Here is an 11,675-nt window from a genome sequence, read left to right on the forward strand (position 1 = left end):
ATTTTGGGCCTTGTCACATGATTTATTTCGCCAGCACATGTGGGTCACTTGTTCCCAATAATTCCGTGACCACTCGGTCCCATGGCTGGCGTCAGCATAATTTTTCTCGTTCCCTACGTCCAGGCTGGTTTACCCCAGTGTTTGCCCATGTAACGCAGTAGTTAAAGGACTCTGCCCAAATTGAGTGGAGGGTGCTGAAAAATTAATACCCTGTTAAATGCACAGTAATTGGGTTTTAAGCTAACATGGCAACATGCAGCTGTGTCAAAAGACATTCAGAAACGAATGGCTATGTGTGTCCTAACCTGCCTCTATTGATCTCAAATGCACTTTAACTGACTTGCTATCACTTACTGATGGCTCACCCTTCCGCTGTTTTTCCATTGCAACCTTGGCCCTGAGCAGGTCCAGGTGTGTGAACCCTGCTGCCAGGACCTTTCCTATAGATATCTACAACACCACCGCCTGCCCCAAACAGTCAATCGCTCCCTCACTTAAGCATTGTTCAACTACAAAACCCTGTAATCACTGCACTGGGGGAGTAAATGGAAAATCAGCAAGGGCTTTTTGGGAAAAAAAAAAAAAAACCCAAACAAAAAACTACCTCAACAGATTCTTACCCAGGGAACAGCACGGTGCATTTAAATAGCAAAGTCCTGTTTGGGACTACGCAGTGCCCCTGTTGGGCCACTGCAGAGTAAGAGATGGTAGATGGTATGCTTCCAGGAGCTTAACTAGCCCACAGCACCCCTCCAAGCTGCTGTTCTTCCCCAAAATATTTGGCACCGAGGGCCAGCACTGCGTTTCCTTTATGCCCCTTCCACCGCAGTTGCATTTGCCTTTTCTTGAGGGCTGCCACCGTGGGCCAAAGTCACCGAGGGGCCAAGAGCCTAGAAGCATGTCCCCAGCAAGGCGCTAAAAGAAGCAGGGCTGCTTGCTGTGCCCTTCCCTGGTTTAAGTAGCTCAGACTGCCTATCTGCCTTGCATGAGTTAAAGGAGGCTTTTCCAGGGCAGCAAGCGCCCGCACCCTTTGAAGCGCTGCTGTATTATTTACTGGAATACTAAAATTTAAATGTAAAGTTGCAATTTTTAGGTAAAGCAGGACTGTACGGCATAATGCGTCTGCCTCCCCGGCAGATGCAAGCAGGCGTTGATGCCTTTGTTGGTCTCCCATCAGCCTGGCTACAGCGTCGGCGGCCTAACGCACTGTTGATTTGGGCGCTACGTTTCCATGTCGCTACTTGGGAACACGCCACTGTAGCGATGCAGGGCTTTGTTTTGTCAATTAACCTCTTTCCTTTGTGCCTCTTCTCTGAAGGAAAAAAAAAAACCCAAACCAAACCATCAAAGGGCAGCCCTGCTCTTCGGGAGGGTGTCAAGTCTTTTATAGTCATTTAAAATATGCCAGTCGTGACTGTTTAGAAAACAATCAAAATCCCATTTTTGCACTGCTTGCTGAAAACCTTTTGCAGCCTTGCCGCCAGCAAACCACGTTCCCACAGTCCCACAGAGGAATACTAATTTCTCCTTCCTTTGCCGAGATCTCAAGGATAACATCAGTATGCTTAAGGTCCAGAACGTGGGAGCTGCTGGATCAGAGACGTTCTCCAGAGCCCACCCACCACAACAGGAAAGTCCTCCGGGGAACCTCTGCCCATAAATACCTGCTTTACAACCCTGTCCACGGGGCGGAACATCTGCTCCATTTTTCAAGTGCCTTTTATCGAAATTATTTAGCATCCCAGTATTTTTTTTTTCATGCTGATCAGTCTGGGGCTGAGCTACCCTAAGACAACCAGTATTTAGACTTTCTCTTTCCTTCTTCTTTCTTGGCTTGTCCTGCAGACAAAAGGCAGCCCCAGGCCTGGGAAACACCTGACCCAAAGCCACCCCCATCTGGCATTAAGCATAGATCAGCAGAACAAGAGAAACTGGCTCTATCTTTTGTCAAATGCAAATTGCTGAGAGTTAATTAAGACACATTTCAGGAACAGTGAGGTTGGTTTTGTTTTTTTTTTTAAAATGATAATCTGTCCTGAGGTGTGGGTAGGGTTCGACATCTCTCCTCAGGAAAGGGGTTACGAAGCTGGAACTGCACACTGCACTTAGCAAAGGTGCTGACAACAAAGGTCCCACAGGGCTTCAGCGGTGGCCAAACATATAGGGTGTTCAGAGACCTGTGAGATGGGAGGCAATCCAGGTCCAAAACCTCCTTGGCATATATATTTTTTCCAGATTTTCATTTATTTTTAACGATCGGTGTCTTCGCCATGGCTTGTGAGATGTGGTGTTCTTGCAAAGAAGGTAGCGCCACAAGGGTACTATGCTTCTGCCTTTTTGGAAGCATGTTGAATACTTATCATTTCACCCTGCAAAAGGCAAAAGTCTTTTCTATGCAAAAAAAAAAAAGAAAGAGAGAGAAAGGTTAAACCACAGAACAGACTTTCCAAGTCTGATATTTCAGGCTTCCCACCCACTCATAGTCAATGACCAAAGCAGAATCCAGTCAGAAAACAACTGGAGGTGCTTAAAGCAACTTAAAGTAATCGTCTGAGTAGTGCTTAAAGTGTTAGTGTCTGAGTAGGAAGACAGGGTTTGAGCCAACTGCTGTTGCCTTTCTGTGGAGGCTTTGCTCAGAGGTGTTTACTTCCTCATGCCTTCACAGAGATGTGGCAGTCTATGAAAGCACTCCTCCTGGAATTAGATTAAAATGGTTTTAAAAAAAATAGGGTTTCTAGGTCCTGTCATAACAAGGAAAAGCTTAAAAAAATCTAACCCAAATGTTCACTGAAGGCAAGATATGCTGTACTCTTATGAAATGGATGGAGAATTTCAAAGGCATGGGACTTTCTGACTTGCTGAAAGACAAAATCATCATCAGAGAAACCAAAAACATCACTTTGCCATCTCAGAAAGGATCTGCTTGGGCCTGGATTTTATATACGGAAGGTCTTCCGCAGCGCGCTGCTGCATGGCAGGGAAGTAGACGCAGGCTGATTTCAGGGCCAGGAGATCCAGTAGAGTTTAAATGTTCTGGTTTACAGATTGTATCAGAAAACTCTGCAGAAACAACAGACTTCCTTCAGCCTCAGGTTTGTGACCCTCAGAAGGCATTTTTCAGCCTGCAATATGGAACGGCCTTCACGCCTATAAATCCCAGCTAAAGTCATTAACATCATGTACGGGTGGGAAATGTCTTTGAAAAGGCGAAGAGCCGGACAAGCAGCCTGGCTACAATGGCCATGTCCTCACCACTGCCATTTGGCCTAATGACTAAGGTGTTAATGCAACAGCAAACGCAGCGTGAAAGGATGGCTAACCCCTCAAGGGCTGTGAAGGTTACACCGTGCCACCAAGAAATACCTCCAGAAAGCCAGAAAGACAGACAAGAAAGACTTGAGTAATTGCAGCAGGGAAAAAATCCTTGAAACACAAGTGTCAGGTAGCACTAGGAGGCAAACCATGGAGGAGGGAGGAGGGTTCACTTAGCCGTGCAGCACCCCACTCGCCAGCAGAGACCTGGAAATGAAGAGACACCCAGGATGGGAAAAGTATAGTCAACACTTGGCTCAGATCAGGGATATACAGAACACAAGAACAAGGGTATATTTAGACAAGTTGATGATTTTAGTGTTAACACGTGATTTCTGAGAAACTACCAGAAGACCAGACAGGAAACTAGGTGGTTTTGAAAACGTCTCTGAAAGGCATGCTGCATGTTCAGTGGAATGACTCCATCTTCAGTTAAGAGAGCAGAAAAGAATGGGCCAGTCCTTGGAGTCCGGGAAAACCCTGCGCACATCGAGCCCGCAGCCTGGGCTCTCATGAGTAGGTTATGACAAGGAAGCCATCAGCTCGGAACTAAATAGGACAGTCAGAAAAACCTTGGCAAGAAAGGTAGATCAACCCCAAATGATAAAGATGTGACCACGCCGCAGTTCCCCCGTGCACCAGTGCTGGAGTGGGAAGGATGAACTAAAAATTTCCTTTGAAATTCCGGCCCCTTCAGGCTCAAAGCAGCAAGAGACTTCAAAAAGTAACATCATATATTTAATTAATCTTGGGGTTTCAGAAGTTTATGGTTCTCAGCTTGTGACTCCGGGTACTGGCAATACTGTAGCTCACACGGAGGTTACCCAGCGCTTTGCCCCCACAATGGTTACAAGATCAAGCCCTTGAAAGCATGCGGTGATGAGTGGGAAGAGACACACCACAGATGGCGGTCACTGGAGAGTGACTTCTTTGTCCATGGTTACCGTCTGACACCATCAAAGTGGTGGTCCGGCCACGTCCAGTGCAAGCCTTGTCCATGCCAAGTCCTGCAGAGCTGGGACACCAACTCACCGGGAGCTCCTCTCATCGCTCAGGTCACAGAAAACAACTTGAAAAGTCACGTCAAGCTTCATATGCACCATTGAAATTCCTGTTCTCTGGCTTAGTTAGGAGGTAGGACCACGTCTTTGATACAGCTGTATTCACGGGATGTTTGGCCATACACTGCACTGTTACTGGTGCTTTTCTGAACCAGCCTCTGCCGAGGAGCCAGCTGAAGGGCTTGGGACAGTGGCAGAGGCAGGAGATATTTTTGTGCCCTTGTCTATTGGATGAGATCAAACCTGTTCTGGCAGTAAGCATCCTCCTCTCTGGTCCCCATCAAGGGGGCTGTAAAATTGAGCCAGTGTCTCAGTCCACTTCCAAGTCCTACTTGACCAAAATGAATTGCACTGAGTTGTGCCCTGTTGTCCCCCTCCACCGTGGGGATGTGCAGGGACAGAGGCAGAGCGCAGCTGGGCTGTGAGATGGGCTCCGCAATGCCTCCGGGGTGGGAAGTGTGTGCTGCTGCCACGTGGGGCGAGCTGGCACCTGCCGCGGGACCGCACCACACACATCGCCTGTTGGCCCTGTCCCGTGTCCTCCTAGTGTGGCTCTGTTCCGCACATCTCAGTGAGGGAGGTCCCTGGCTATGCGGCATGAAAGAACGGTTGGCGAGAAGGGTGCAGCAGCAACTTGAGGGAAACCGAGGATATTTCCCAAATTGATTCATTTCTTGCCATCCATTCCAGGCCACTTGACTTACAACACATCCACCATGCACTCGAAGAAATAATAACTGGAAGAGAAAGAGTCCTGAGAAGTGAAAACACAGCATTACCTTTCCTGGGATAAATGACAGCCCAGTAACAGCATGAAACAGAGTCACAAGGTGTTGCTGTAAAATAACCAATACACCATTCAAATAAACAGGGAAGAAGCTACCTATGTGCCTTGACGGATGAAGGAGGGAATGGATGGAGCCTGCCCTGAAGAAGTGCAGAGCGACCGCTAAGGGCACAGATTCAGGCTGCCACAACAACAGGAGGTAAAAAGGAGGACACAGACATGGCTGAGGCAGTGAGACAAGCCGGACGGGGATGATAAACCAGAGTGATGTGCAGTGGAGGTACTTTGAAGATACTGAGCTGGATTCTCTGGTGAGCAGCATCGGCCGGAGGTCGCTTGGCACGTGGTCAGTCGATGCAGCCAGCCCACCGCTGCTGCCCACCCTGGTCCCATTGCCAGCCCCTCCTGCCGTGCCGCCTCCATCCCCTGCCCCTCGCCTCACTCGCCGGCCCACATGCCCTGCTCCCCCTCTACCACCTCCAGCTGCCAAACGGGAGTGAATAAACAGATATTTGTCTGGAGCTTTCCACCTGGAGAGACATCGGTAGGAGCCGAGTGTCGGTCAGAAAGAAATACTCACAGAATTAAATAATAAAGCTCATCTCCTACAAGCAGTGCTTGCACTGATTTCAGCCAGTCATCAGTAGCTGGGCCTAACCAAGGACACTCATTGCTAAAACTCGTTAGTGAAATCCTCAGGCCTGAAGACAACAGCAAGCTGCAGATATTTCCAGGGGGATAAACCCCCTCTATACCACAGCACCTCGCCAAAATGCATGGAGGGGAGGTGCCAACAGCTCTGCAAGAGACCTCTGTAAAATTTCTCTGGATTATTTAGTTGTTAAAGAAGATTTCAGTGCTTTACACAATATCTTAAGAAGCAAGTTTGACATATCCTAACAGAAAATCCACTATCCTCTCTATAGGCAGGTGGTGGATTTAGCACTTTGTGAGCAATCACGCTCTCAGAAGCACCAAATGACACGTAGTCGAAGTATGAGTTCTGCAAGTGCCATAGCTGACACAGGCTGTTTGCTGAAAGGGATTTAGCTTTTGCCTCTGCAAAACTGAGCATTAAGAGCCAGCCTGACTGCTAGTCGATGGCAATTAGGCTGCTAAAAGCCCAGGTTGCGTTTGGAAAATAGGACTTGGACGCCTGAAACAGGCAGGCCCTCTTTCAGCCTTGTTTTGCCATTCTTTTCCCTCTCTAACTTGAGCTAGGATAAGAGCTGGGATACAGCTGACCTGAAATTACTCATTAAAAATAATGAAAAAAACCCCCATGTAACACAACAACTTCTTCCAGGCCTGTAAAACAGCCGCATTCGCCCTTACCAATATTGCCTGTGTTTTGTTTCAGGTCCTGACATTGCAGATTAAGCAATTTGGGAACATAATGCGTGCATCAGCCTAATACTGAGTTCAGATTAAACACAGTAAAACCACCACCAGCAGCAGCTGTTTAATCACAAAGCAGGACGCATAGAGGGTCAAAACGACATTATCTCACATAGCACTGGAAAATATCCACTTCAATTTTATCAACAATATGCTGGGTACCTGCTAAACACACGTGGACGGGGACCTCAGAAAACTAGCAAAAAGCCTGTGCACCAGTAAATCCCATATTAATTTCTTTCTGCAGATTTATAAACAAAAGGAGAGTGCACAAGCCCGTCCAGAAAGGATGGTTCTTCCAAGCAGCATGTCTGGGTGTTACTATGGGGAGGGGATGGAGACAGCTCGCTTGTTTCTTGTCCCAACTCTCGCTATATTCAGCACTTACACAGATCCTGGAACCACGTGTCTGTATGTGACTTTTAGCTCTTATTTCAAAATAAATAAACAACTGAAAGTTGTAGCCTTAGGAAAGCAATAGGATATGATTCTTGAGAGGGGTAAAGAAACTAAAGGTAAGTTCAGATGACCTGAGGGTGGAGTTGATGTGATCTGCGAGGTCCCAGGTCAAAAAGACCACCCCATCCTGCTTGAGGATGGCTCCTTGGCACCTCGGCTCCATTCCAGCCGAGCTGTAGCCTTACCAGAAGTAAAATATTGGAAATGTGGGTGACAGCTTAGATTACACATCGTTAGAAACAGCCAGGATAATCTGCCGCCAGCTCCCTAAAAGGAAATCTTTAGCTAACAAATATGCTCCAGCCTTTTGAGCTGGCAGATAACGATGAAACAGTGAATAAAATATAGCTGGGTTTCAGGGAAGCGGTTGACATGGTGCCACGCAGGGGGCTGCTTCCCCAGGCCAGAGCGGGCGTGCACAGCAGGAGAGCCGCTTCTGGCGTGACGCGGCCAGGAAGAGGAAGAGGAAGGTGGCGGTTCGGTTTCACGGGGTGTTGCAATGCGCCGCGCTGCACCCCCGGCACTGCGGGCATGGTCCCTGTAGCCTGAGGGGCTTCGTGCTCCTCTGCCTGCTGCGCCTCACCGGGGGTTTCACCACCTCCATGCACGAGGCAGTGTCCTTCACATACCACTACGACACACGGGTTTGCTAGAGGGATCTGTCCTGGTTTTGGCTGGGATAATTTTCCTCCTAGTAGTTGGTGCCGTGCTGTTTTGGATTTAGTATGAGAATAACGTTGATAGCACGCTGATGTTTGAGTTGTTGCTAAGTAGTGCTTACACTAAGTCAAGGACTTTCCAGCTTCCCACGCCCTGCTGGAGAGAAGCTGCGGGAGGGGGGGAACACAGAGCCAGGACCGCTGACCCCAACTGGCTAAAGGGATATTCCATAGCATAAGGCATCATGCCCAGTATGTAAACTGGGGTGTTGGCTGAGGGGGCAGCGATGGCTGCTCGGGGACAAGCTGGACATTGGTCAGCAGGTGATGAGCAAGTGCGTTATTTTATATATTCTTTTATCATTATTATCATTTTCCTTTGCTGTCCTATTAAACTGTCTTTATCTAAACACACAAATTTGACGTTTCCCCCCCCACACACCCCCGATTCTCTCCCCCATCCCACTGTGGGGGGGAAGTGAGAGAACAGCTGTGTGGTGTTTAGCTGCCTGGTAAGTTAAACCACAACAGGATCCAACAGCGGGGCAAAGAAAAGCATCAGTATACTTGTTTATAGAAAAAGCCCTTGCACGTGAGATCCCTACCCATCACGAGGACAAATAGCATCTTCATTTTCCCCATCTGCTCTGCCCTATATAAGGCTGTCAGGTTTCCAGAGCAGGGAAACGCTGTGGTTTTAGGTCCCCCAGCAGCCCGGGATCCTGGGAAGGTGCACCACAGTTCTGCAATAGCGCTACCGCTTCTGCCATCACCACCAGTAACAGAGGACAAACGGTACTGGTCTGAGTCTGTTCCGAGGACAGGGACCTTGCGGACATGGAAAACTTGATTTTGTTCCTGCTGGGGAAGCCTCTGAAACAGCATGTCTTGGCTCCGGGAGACTGCTCCTGCTGAGCCATTTTCAATAAATTCTGCACAAGCCTTTCTGATACGGTTAAAATAATAATAATGATGTGGCAAGACACAGAAAGCATACAGACACAGTGGAAACCAAGTTTGGAATAATTTAGACGATTCAGGCTTTTTTTAGGGTAATAAGCAGCTAGAGCAGCTCACCACATGCTCGCACAACCCTAGAGCTTGAAGTCAGCGCGGAGGTTTGAATGAATGATTCATTATTCCACACACGCTCCGGCTCCTCCGCCACTCCAGCCTGTACCCAGCTGGATCTCAGGAGAAATTCCTAGAGTGTGTAATTGTGTATAATGTGATCATCCTGCAGCAAGAAATAGGTTTGTAAGCATTCTGAGCCCGTACAATTGATGTCATACAGCTACGGTCTGCAAGGAAACAAAGTGGAGATATATATTGCGGCGAGTCATTTCAGAGCTAATACAGCCTCTGGGAGTCACATTTTAGGCAGGGAATGTGTTTAAGCCCAAACGGGCAAGGTACTTGTAGTATTTAATTTTAAAATGGCTCAGCGCGACCGTGCTGGGAGGAAAGGGGAAGGCGCTGACCTGCGAGCCCCCGCGCAGCCCGTCTTTGGTGCAGGCAGCAAGGCCAAACCGGGGGGTGCACCCCAAGGGGGGGGGTTGCATCCCATTGAGAGCGGCTCCCACGGGAGTTGGGGCACCGTGGAGGAGGGAGACCGAGGGGGTTACGTGCTGTAGCTGCAGCCTCCTCCTCCCACACGGCTGTGGCCATAAAGGGGAAGCGTAAAGATAAAGGTAAAGCGGGCACCCATCTTTCTTGCGGGTAAGCACGTTGAGCCCGCAGCACCCTCTAGAGGACCTCAGGCACCCAGCCCTTGTTTTCAGGGAGGATTTGGATGCACTGAAAAAACATCCCTCTCCAGCAGTGATTTCTCAGGCAAGTTTAACGCAGCCATCACTGGCTGAGCCCCGAGCATCTCTGCCGGGTGGCATCAGGCTTGTGCCTCCTGGTGCCGGAGGGGATGGAGATGGGCAGCGCTGCAGGGAAGGGCTGGGATGGAGAGGACGAGGTGGAGCAGGGGCTCCCACCAAGCCGGGGAGCAGCACCCAGGGAAAAGTCCCCCCAGCTCTGGCCTTGCAGGGCTCCAGGTCCCCAGTGCGTCCCCGGCTGCAGCCACCGTTGTCTTGATGGCCAGGTTTAACCCAAACTGGGAGCCGTGCCCTAGCAGGTGCAGGGATGGACACTTCACTCCCACCATGCGGTCCCCGGAGGGATGTAGCTGCAGCCCAGTTTAGCCCAGCATCCCCACACTCACCTCTGCAGGGTGGCTGCTCCCCCTCGAGCGGCGGCAGGCGCAGGAGGAGTTAGGTTGAATGTTATCTAAAAGTGACCTATCCGTGAAATCACATTTTAGTGTGGCCTCAAGGAAACGTAGCTTAAATTCCTACACGTAATTAAATGCACACGTTACATCCAAATGATGCAATTCTGTTACCAGTACCCGCTGTACTCTTTTCTGTCAGTCTGCGCTAGTCAATACACGATCCCAACATACATATGGGGTTCACCTGGGATTTGCCATGTAGAGGACATGAGACACCAGACCCAAACATCCTCCAACTGCTGTGCTGTGCTGGTCCCCGGCTTGTGGCTATGGCTGCCTTCGTTTCTGGAGTTCCCCATTTCCACATCTGATATTGGCCAAAATGGGGCTTTTCTGTATGAAGAAAGCCATTAACTATGCCTAAAATTAATTCCATATACAGTATAGAGTTCATGTTTCTGAAGTTGCAGTGCTTTATATGTTATTTCATAAACCATTTACCTTTTTCAAGAGGAAGCATGTCTGAAAGATGAAATCATAAAGTGTAAAAAAAAACAGCTACAAAGTCTCCAACTCATCCTTCAAATCAAAATTTAAAAATGCCGGGCAAACAGGCCGAGTCCTCTCATGAAGGACATATTTTCTGTTTCTGTCTTGGATGTACAACGTGCACGTTCCAGCCTGCGAGTCTACTGAGACTTGGTCGGGGGCCCTTTAACGTGGTCTTTGTTGATAAAGAATGAAATAAGGAATATAAACGCTTTTCTGCCTGTTTTGTGAGATAAACTAGAGAAATCTGACAAATGCTGACAACAGCACTCCAGGAGCAGGACAGAGCTCCAAAGCTGTGGGCAGGAGGGAGCCGGGAAGGCTGGGGTCTCTCGGGGGGTCTCTCAGCCTACCTGTCCCCTTCTCTCCCAGCTGGTCCCAGCTCTCCCATCCTGGGAAGGACCTGGAGCGAGGGAGCAGCCGTCCATCTGGAGACACCGGAGCATCTGTGTGACGCCTGCTTTTAAGCTGTGCCTTTTGCAGGAACATAAGGGAGTGCACAAGTACCTGGCAAGGATAAGAGAAGTTGAAGACGAAGGTGGTGGGGTGGCACCTGCCTGGACAGCGTGGCGCACCTGTGGGTGCCAAAGCCCTGGTACTACCGCCACACGCCTTGGCCCTGCTGGTTTCTCCAGCTGGAGAGCTGGGTCCAGCTCTTCCCTGAACTTCTGTTGTGCCCACACCACCTTCAGCATCCCTCAGCTTCCCCCCCCGGCGGGTGACTCCCAGCAGGACTCCAGCACGCCTCTGCCTCGTTACCTGCACAACCCCCGGCCCACGGCAGGTTTCCCAGTAGGGACATGCCGTACGGACAGACCATCAGCAGAGCACTAGAAAGCTCCCGAGCAGCATGCAGACGGCTCCTCTGCTTCTGCCAGGCACCAGTAATCTGCAGTTAATAGAAACCTGTGAAGCCACGATAACACTATCTTCCTGGCCTCCTCTCCTTTGTCCTCAAATAGGAACTCATAGGATGTTTAATTATTGAGAGCAGGCTGAATATGGAGAGATTACTCATCACTGATTCTGGGTATAAACAGTTTCCTTCACAGAATAATTTCTTTTTCAAGAACTAACCCCCCCCCCCCCAAATTAATTTCCATCATAGCCACGAGCCTTAGTAGAAAATCTTGCCATAATCATCCTGAGCTAAATATTCTGAGTAATCAATCAAAGCAGTGGAATCAATTTTGAAACTGTCACTTTTAATTTTTCCAATAAAAAAAAAA

The sequence above is a fragment of the Phalacrocorax carbo genome, chromosome 7 (genome assembly GCF_963921805.1).
Source record: "Phalacrocorax carbo chromosome 7, bPhaCar2.1, whole genome shotgun sequence".
NCBI classification, from domain to species: Eukaryota; Metazoa; Chordata; class Aves; order Suliformes; family Phalacrocoracidae; genus Phalacrocorax; species Phalacrocorax carbo.